We start from the raw sequence: 10,000 nt of genomic DNA on the forward strand, positions 1-10,000 counted from the left end.
GGCTCCTGACTTTTTTTTTTTTTTTTTGCGCACGAGAGGCAGACCAAGGGCAAAAATAAATTAGAGCCCCTCCCCCCAAAAAAAAAACCCTGAAGTCATTTTCCGCTCTCCGCAAAAGAAAGAAAGAAAAATAAGAGTGGCGTTATAATTCTCTTATACTGAGGGAAAAACGCCCACAAATTATCTTCCATCCGCCCATAAGAGAGGGAAAGAATTATGAGTGGCGTTATAATGCTCTTATACTGAGGCAAAAAACAAACAAAAGAAAAACAGAACAAAATTCCTGAATTATTTTTTCCCCCCCCCAAAAAAAGAAAGAATTCCAGCTGCAGTTATGACACTTTTATATAGGAATAATGTAGAGTTAAACCCTTCACTGCGGTATACAACAATCCATCCACACCACGAAAAGAAAATGCATGGAACCTTTATAAGCATCTACAAGAAAGAAGATGAAAAAAAAAAACATATTTTGCAATTTCTGGCCAGTACAATGTTTGGATATGGCTGCAGAACAAGAGATGTACCTATCATAATAGTTAGTAATTAAGGAAAGAAGTGGCAGATACCAGTGAACAGTTAGTCCACCGCTCAAGAACCACTATGCGAGTCACGTGTGGTGGGCGAGGCGGAGGGGACAACTACACCCTCTCTGAACTTGATTGTGTGTGGACGTCCCCGGGGCCTGGCTGGTGGTGTGGGCAGTGGCACCCGAGGGAATAATCCATTTGACACCCATTCCCCGAGCTGGTGTGGGGGAGAGCCTCGATTTGAGCTGGTGGTGGTGGTGGTGGTGGTGGTGGCACGATTCAATTGGGTTACGGCCCTCTGGTGACCCGTTAAGACTGCTGCCATTGTGACTGGTGTTGATAAGTACTCTTGTGATCCTCTCTCTCTCTCTCTCTCTCTCTCTCTCTCTCTCTCTCTCTCTCTCTCTCTCTCTCTCTCTCTCTCTCTCTCTCTCTCTCTCTCTCTCTCTCTCTCTCTCTCTCTCTCTCTCTCTCTCTCGTGTTGATTTAGCTGGTGGAGTGGTGTGATTTTTTTTCGTCTGTTTTTTTTTTTTTTTTTTTCCGATGGTGTTCTCATGTGTTGTTGGTTTAAGATTGTGTTGATATTTTTCCTTTTCTTTCTGTCTGTTGATATTTTTGTTGTTGTTATCTTGGCCATCAGCATCATCATTATTATTATTATTATTATTATTATTATTATTATTATTATTATTATTATTATTATTATTATTATTATTATCATCATTATTATTATTATTATTATTATTATTATGATTTTACCTTAATTTTCTTTTTTTGTTGCAGGTACGACTGACTGTCCCTACCTTAAGGAATTCGAGAGAGAAACTTCCAAGGTAAGAAGAATCTTGCTTCCTTAGTTTTATCTCTACCCACAAAAAAAGGGCAGTGTCATGTGTACCGCAGCGTCTGTCACAACAGAACCTGGCGCTTGTCAATTTGTAAAGTGACAGTTGAAAGATATTTTTTTCTCCCATGGACGCGTAAGTCGGAATTTCCACCCAATCTCTCGCATCACAGACAAAGAGATTAATTAATTCCTTCTCTGCAATTTAGGGACTCTGGTGGTACTTAACTTCCTGACACAGAAGTCCTCGGGAACATGGCGTCTTATAATAGACTTGCCTTAGCTTAGCACCCTCTGTCCTCCACAGTTCTCCTCAGTCCTTCCCCCACACATCCCTGAATATCTTCGTTGTGTGTGAAGGATACAATCACACATATCTCTGTTCTTAAGAGTTACCATAAGAAGCTTCCCTTGGCGAATTTGGACAAATATATGGGCGTGGGTGCAGGCGTGGGGGGAAGAGTAAGAGGCTGCATCAGTGAGTTTTATTTTACAAGCAGACATCTTAGTTCTTAAAAAAAAACTAGAAGGAACCTCTCTTAGCGAATCTGAACAGAAATGCTGGAGTGCGGGCGTGGGTGCTGGCGTGGGAGGAGGTTGCGGAGCTATTCCAGTGAGTTTTATTTACTTAGACATATAATTTCTTAAAAGTTATCACAAGAAACCTCCCTTAGCAAATTTGAACAGGGATACGAGCGTGTGGGCGTGGGTGCTGGCGTGGGAGGAGGTTCAGGGGCTATACCAGTGATTTTTTTTACAGAGCCGCACGCTTGTCCACCTCTCCGTCATTAAAACTTCTTTCCTCTTCTTTCTCCCGGAGCAACGCAGCCCCGCCCCGCCCGAGTCCCCGCCAGCCTCGTGTGTCTTGGGAAACAGCTCTTGCCTCCCCGCCACTTAAGGTCGCTCCGGACACACTGCTTCAGGGTTACATGCGTCCCTGTTAGGCCCTCCTCGTGACGAAGTGATCCTCGCCTGATTAATGTCGATGGTTAGGGTTTGCGTTCTGCTGCTGCTGCTGCTCTTCTCTCTCTCTCTCTCTCTCTCTCTCTCTCTCTCTCTCTCTCTCTCTCTCTCTCTCTCTCTCTCTCTCTCTCTCTCTCTCTCTCTCTCTCTCTCTCTCTCTCTCTCTCTCTGTCTGTGTGTGTGTGTGTGTGTGTGTGTGTGTGTCGTTATCCTCAGTGTTTTTTTTTTTTTTTTGTCCTACTTGTCCTTGAAGTCATAGTCATTGCCATCCTCCTCCTCCTCCTCCTCACGTTCTTATCCCCGCCGTCATCCTCATCTCAGTCCTCGTTCTCATCACCTTAATTTTTTTTTTTTAGTTATGATATTTCTCCTTATCGTATCTTTTCTTTAGTCTTGGTGCTCCTCCTCCTCGTCGTCTCCTCCTTGCCATCATCGTCAGCCTGATCCTCCTCTCTCTGTCTCTCTCTCTTTCGTTGCTTTTCCCCTCCTCCTCCTCCTCTTCCTCCTCCTCCTCCTCCTCCTCCTCCTCCTCCTCCTCCTCCTCCCCCTCCTCCTCCTCCTCCTCCAGGAAAGCCAAGGGGTAAGTTCCGGTGCAGTTGTGTTCCTCCCTTGTAGCGTAAAACTGTCGAGAATCAGACATGAGACTTTATTATATTTTTTCTTTTAGTTAACCAAAAAGGAAAAAAGAAAGCGAAAAAGAAAACTGCTTTATGTACATTTCGCTTTATCTTGTTTCACCATCCTTGTCTAGATTTATGTACTTCCTCTTCTTTTGTCTTTTCTAAGTGGTGGTGGCGGTGGCGGTGGTGGCGGTGGCGGTGGCGGTGGTGGTTTCAGTGTTTTGTCTCATTTTCCCCCACAACAGTACGTTACTTGTCTGTCTGTCTTTCTGTTTCTCCTCCTCCTCCTCCTCCTCCTCCTCCATACATTTTTTTTTTCGTATCTAAGGCCTTTAAAGCTCTTTCCTCCTTTCTCTGTCCTTTTCCTGTCCCTCCAATCTCTCTCTCTCTCTCTCTCTCTCTCTCTCTCTCTCTCTCTCTCTCTCTCTCTCTCTCTCTCTCTCTCTCTCTCTCTCTCTCTCTCTCTCTCTCTCTCTCTCTCTCTCTCTCTCTCTCTCTCTCTCTCTCTCTCTCTCTCTCTCTCTCTCTCTCTCTCTCTCTCTCTCTCTCTCTCTCTCTCTCTCTCTCTCTCTCTCTCTCTCTCTCTCTCTCTCTCTCTCTCTCTCTCTCTCTCTCTCTCTCTCTCTCTCTCTCTGCACTGTAAGTAATAGCATAACATCACGCCAGTTATCTAATTTGTTTCCTTTCTTCTCTTCTCTTCTCCTCTCCACTCATCCCCTTTTCCTTCAGTCTACCTCCCTTCCTACAGAAACCAGAAGAGGGAGGGAAAGATAAGAGGGGAAGAAAAAGGAAAGAGGGAGATAAAGAGATGAAAGGCAGGTAGGAACATAAGAGCGTGACAGACGGGTAGGTACAAGAAACTATTAGGCCTACACTCGGGGAAAAAAAAACTGGCAGGTCAAAGGGAGGAAGGCAGGATTAGTAATTTTGCCAAGGTGTGTCTGCCATACTTGTCATTCCACCCTCGATTAATTAAGGGAGTGTGGCGTTCCAGGTAGGGTTACTATTGTTATTATTGTTGTTATTATTATTATTATTATTATTATTATTATTATTATTATTATTATTATTATTATTATTATTATTATTATTATTATTATATGAATATTTCTACATTTTTTGTAGTGTTTTGAATTGATAAGCGAGAGAGAGAGAGAGAGAGAGAGAGAGAGAGAGAGAGAGAGAGAGAGAGAGAGAGAGAGAGAGAGAGAGAGAGAGAGAGAGAGACTAAAAGGGTAATTGTATCTGATTATTTCAAAAGTTCTGTATCTACTACTACTACTACTACTACTACTACTACTACTACTACTACTACTACTACTACTACTACTACTACTACTACTACTACTACCACTGCTACTACTACTAATACTACTACTACCATCACCGCTACTGCTACTACTACTACTACTACTACTACTACTACTACTACTACTACTACTACTACTACTACTACTACTACTACTGCTGCTGCTGCTGCTGCTGCTGCTGCTGCTGCTGCTGCTGCTGCTGCTGCTGCTACTACTACTACTACTACTACTACTACTACTACTACTACTACTACTACTACTACTACTACTACTACTACTACTACTACTACTACCACCATCACCACCAGAGTGACTCATCACCCGCGCTAAGGACTATTTAAGCCTTTAATTTCTTGGTTATGCAAATATTAATGGGATTTACAGCACCTTCAAGCTCGCCGGATTACTGGGGATTTTTACAGCGGTTCCTCCCTCCACTTACCTCCCCCTTTGGCCTCCACTCCTCTCATCTCAGTATCACCTCAGATTCTCCAGCTTTCCTCATCTCCTTTAGTTCTCCCTCTCATTCTCATTTTCTTTCACCTCTTCCTTTGCCTGTATTAACGCCTCATACGCTCTGGCCCCACCTCACAACCCCCTCCTCTCTCTCTCTCTCTCTCTCTCTCTCTCTCTCTCTCTCTCTCTCTCTCTCTCTCTCTCTCTCTCGTCCAGCCCAGGTGCGTGTTATCACTTGTCGTGTTTACTCATGTACTTTGGATGGCATTAGCCTTGTACCGTAACACACACACACACACACACACACACACACACACACACACACACACCCTCTCTTACACATACAACTTTCCGTGCTCTTTTTAATGTAGTACTATCATCACGCCATGTAAAGTAAGTCCCTTGTCACGATATCCATTTTTTTTTCTTTCTTTTTTTTTTCTTTTTTTTTTTTTTTACATGTACTTTGTGTAATTATGTTCTTTCCCTTTTACTGTCTCTGAGGATTATTCATTTCGGTGACTGACTGAAGTGACTGACTGCTAAGGCTCCTTACGCAAAGCTGTGGAGGGTGAGGTCCGCTGTGTTATGTTTTGTAAAGAGGTATTTCTTGGTTTAGTTAGCTTTTGGGGTCCTCATTTAGTTTCTCTTTACATGTGAGACAGGCTGGGCAAGGGGAGAGAAAAAGGGAAGAAGAAGAAGAAGAAGAAGAAGAAGAAAAAAAAAAAAAAGCCATCTAAACTGCAACATTCCCAAAAGTAGAAAAGGGGAAAAAAAATCTCTAAACCGCCATTCTCTTAATAGGGGAAAACTCTAAACTGCCACTCTCCCAAATATAGGGGGAAAAAAAAGGGAGAAGAAAAGCCATGCCAACTGCCACTTAATCCAAAAAAATAGTACGATAGAAAACAAGTTAAGAGATGAGTGTGCCAATCCAGTTACAGAAGTGGCTGGATTATCGTGACTTTCTCCAGTACCTCCAGTTTCAGTACACCTCGTTACAAGCACTCCAGTACACTAAACACAGAAACACTGACCAAAACAGTATCGAAGCACAGTGAATCACGAACCGCTATTTGTATATTTAGAAGTGGAAGGGAGAGTCGTAGTGTTCAGGCATGTTGTATGTATGTGTGTGTGTGTGTGTGTGTGTGTGTTGCAGCGGGACCGATAGCACCGTGCATTACCTCCAATCATGCAATATTAAAACACTAAATTGTGCACCATGCAATATCACCGCGGTAATGAGAGCAGCGCGGCGACACAGGTAACACAACAGGTAACGCGAGCCACACTGTGTTACTGGTGCTGCTACACAACGCCACGCCAACACCACGGGAACACCACCTCCTACACACCTGCGCTGCCGTGACTCAGGCCAGTGCACCTCACCTAATGTTTATTTCTGATTGTATTATTTAGATTTATAGTTGGTAATAAGAGGGTTTAGTAGAGGTTGTAGTTTCCATCACGCCCCCTCCTGGCACGCCCCCATCCCGTGATAGTGTGTTTTGTTGTATTTTTTTTTTTTTATTGAATCATCCTTTATTGTATATGTTGTACTATTGACTTTCATATGAGCCGTAAAATAATAAGAACACAAGAAAATAAAGGAAGCTGCAAGAAGCCATCAGGCGTACCTATAGTCAGTCATCCATAACCTAAATTGTATTGATTATGTCTCATTTAGTCCTTGTATTTGTGTTGTCAGTAAAGTTTATAATATGTACTGCATGCCTTAGCCTTCCCCGTCACGCCCTCCTCGTCCAAAGTGTTATGTTGCCCACACGACATCCTGTACAACGTTAACCTTTTTCCCTCCCTTTTTTTCTCCCCTTGTTTTGATTGCCACAGCCCTTCAGGCGATAGCAAGCGTATTTGTGCAAGTTTAGGGGAGCGCAGAATGAGATCTGTATAGTATAGTAGCATTGTAACTATAAATAAAATGTTGATATATTTGGTAATCACCAACGACCATTTATAAGCTTATTGGTACACACTCACAAACTGAAGCATCCCTGTGTCCTGACATAATATAATAAATGTAGTACTTGTGATGCTGAAATGTTAAGCAATAACAAATGACCATCTATCAGCTTGTTAGTACACACACAGATAGGTAGATAAATAGATAGATATATAGGTAGACAGATAGTTTATTGACTAAGTACTGTACCTCATTAAAAACAAACACTAATCATGAAAAATACCGGCGACAAATTTCTAACGCACACACTGACTTTATGTCAGTGTGTGCGTTAGAAATTTTTGGCAGGACCCTCCCGTCTCTCATCTCCAGTGTCCCCGTCAAGGCTCACCACTCAGGAGCAGGTCAAGAGTAACGTGGGGAGGGAAGGGGAGATGCGTCATGAGTTACTCGGGAAGGCAGGAAGTGATGAAGGGAGGGAGGGAAGGGAGAGAGGGAAGGGAGGGAGAGAAGAGAGGGAGGGAATGGGTGTCTTGTCTACCGGAGGTCTAATTAGGTGATGGCGTTGTGCCCTCATGTCAACACCAGGCGCCATTCTCGTGTTAACCCGCGCCACGCCCTTACACACACACACACACACACACACACACACACACACACACACACACACACACACACACACACACACACACACACACACACACACACGAATGGACTGGTCACGGTAATGGGAAAAGAATCATATATAATTTATTTTTGCAATCCTTTAAGACCTGAAACGTGAGGAGGAGTAGTGGCCTGCTTGACTCCCTGAGCTGCACTCCCGCCACGCCCTCGATGTACGAGTTGAGTTTTGTAGTACGTAGCAGTATGTAGTAGCATGTGGTATTTACGTCACGAGGTTCACATTATTCTTGAGCCTCTGAACACCGTCACACACACGTCACAACTTAAGGAATGGACACACGCCAGCACTCCCCCCACCCCCACCTCCATCACCTTCATCACCCTCATCACCCTCAGTGTAAGTTTTTTTTTTTTTTTTTCCATCCCTTAGCCAGAGCCAATGTTACGTACTGAAAAGAGGTCGTTGCCTACTTGATTAGCTAGCACCTGAGATAATCGTGCAAACAAAGTGAGTTATGGAAGAAATGGTGGAATCTTTTTTTTTTTTTTTTTTCGTGTCATCTTTTAGTGAATGACGAGAGGACGAGGAAAGTAACGATGGTAATGGTCGTGAGTTTAAATTGTGTCCTCTTTTTTTTCCTTTTCCCCAGTTTTTTTTTTTTCCCTCCTTTCCCCTCCTCCTTGTTATTATTGCCAACGAAGATAATAACGAGGAGGAAGAAGAAGAAGAAGAGGAGGAGGAGGAGGAGGAAAGGAGAGAGAAAAAATTGGTTCGACAAGAAGAGGAAAAAAAGGTCGTAATTTTCTGTGCCTGTTAGTTCATCAGTTTGTCCTTCAAGTGCTAAGGATTTCAGACAAGAACACAAAAAATATAAAAAAGAAAGAAAAAACACTCAGTGTCTCTCCAAAAAGATAACTACAGGAGAACAATGAAATTAAAAGTTAGTTAATTTAATTTGAAAGTGTCGATATATTTGTCTGTCTGTCTGAGTGTATTATGTACCCATCTGTCTTTGCATTCTCTCTCTCTCTCTCTCTCTCTCTCTCTCTCTCTCTCTCTCTCTCTCTCTCTCTCTCTCTCTCTCTCTCTCTCTCTCTCTCTCTCTCTCTCTCTCTCTCTCTCTCTCAGTTGACGAAAGCTGTGGTCGAATAATAAAAATAATAATAAAAATTCAATAATTCGTTATCCCACAGTACCGTAGCGAAGGCAATACAAGCAAATCATCAAAACCTGGATCTGTATTAGGCTCTACACTTTCCTCGCACAGACCACTGCACTGTACCGGTGAACAAGCTACTACACTGACTACAGAAACACAGCAATACAGATACAACCTTATTAAGTTCCCTAAGAGAATGAGACTCAAGTGTTCCCCGCCAAGACATTCCAAGCCAGGCGTAGTGTTGGCTTAACCCTTCAGCCGTAATCCCCGCATCCCCGCAATGGTCTGAAGCCGATAGAGAAGAGGGGTGGTGGTGGTGGTGGTGGTGGTGAAGGTCTTTGTGGTGCAGTAGAGGTTAACGATGATGATGATGATTATGGGGGTGGTGGTAGTGGTGGTGATGGTGGTGGTGATGGTGGTGGTAATGGTAGTTTATTTGTTTGTATAGTTAGGTTTGTTTGTTTGTTTTTTGTGAAATATTCTGTTGTCTTTAGCTGTCTTTGTCTCTTTTTGTGGGTGTGTGTCTGTCTGTCTGTCTGTCTGTCTGTCTGTCTGTCTGTCTGTTTCTGTCTGTCTGTCTGTCTGTCTGTCTGTCTGTCTGTCTGTCTGTCTCCTTTCTTTCTTTCTTTCTTTCTTTCTTTCTTTCTTTCTTTCTTTCTTTCTTTCTTTCTTTCTTTCTTTCTTTCTTTCTTTCTTTCTTTCTCTCTCTCTCTCTCTCTCTCTCTCTCTCTCTCTCTCTCTCTCTCTCTCTCTCTCTCTCTCTCTCTCTCTCTCTCTCTCGCTCGTGTTTTCAATTTTATTTCATTATGGCCCCACCAGCTTTATTGTGTCGAATGGTCTCTGCCGGTCTGCCATCACCTGCTCAATTTATCCGTTCATTTATTTATTTATTTTTGTAGATGAATTAACAAATCACGTGTAAAGATAATTATAGTACGTTTATATGACTGTACTGCGATTGTTTATTTGTACATAGATACCTATAATACTCGTGCAAACATAGATATGAATGTTTTTTGTATACACACACACACACACACACACACACACACACACACACACACACACACACACACACACACACACACACACACACACACACACACAGATGTAGGACACTCGCCGGGCCAACAAAAAAGCAGGGTGTGGGCCCATAACGAGATTACAGGCTGTGAATCTGCCAATTTTACGTTTGTTGAGCCGAAACACGTGTTGCGAGGACACCATACCACCTCCTGCCTGGCTAGCGGACACGACCCCAGCGCCATTTCCCCATCCCGTGCGGCACATACAGCCTTGCGAGGGCCTAAAGGTTTGTTGCTGTTTGGTCTTCTTTTTGTGATTCTTTGTAACTGTATAAAGCCCCTCTGGCCTTTCTAAACCCTCTCGCATCCTTCTGCCCTTTCTCAAATCCTCGTTTTTCTTCCTCATACTCTCTCTCTCTACTCTTCCTCAGATCCCTCCACCTCTTTGTAGTCCTCCTCAGATCCTTTCTACAATTCCTTAAATCGCCTTCTCAAATCACTCTCCCTTTCTTCAACCCATCCATCCCTTCTGAAA

The 10,000-nt window shown here is 43.1% G+C and overlaps 1 protein-coding gene across 1 annotated transcript in view; it reads left to right on the forward strand.

The window, feature by feature from the left end:
• The window catches only part of LOC135090356 (neuropilin and tolloid-like protein 2), a 194,856-nt gene that overhangs the window by 21,551 nt on the left and 163,305 nt on the right, over positions 1 to 10,000 (forward strand). Inside the window, exon 2 of the mRNA XM_063987118.1 lies at positions 1,314 to 1,363. The gene's annotated coding sequence lies outside the window, so the exon portion shown is untranslated. The remainder of the gene's footprint in view (positions 1 to 1,313; positions 1,364 to 10,000) is intronic.

The sequence above is a fragment of the Scylla paramamosain genome, chromosome 3 (genome assembly GCF_035594125.1).
Source record: "Scylla paramamosain isolate STU-SP2022 chromosome 3, ASM3559412v1, whole genome shotgun sequence".
Classification (NCBI taxonomy): Eukaryota; Metazoa; Arthropoda; class Malacostraca; order Decapoda; family Portunidae; genus Scylla; species Scylla paramamosain.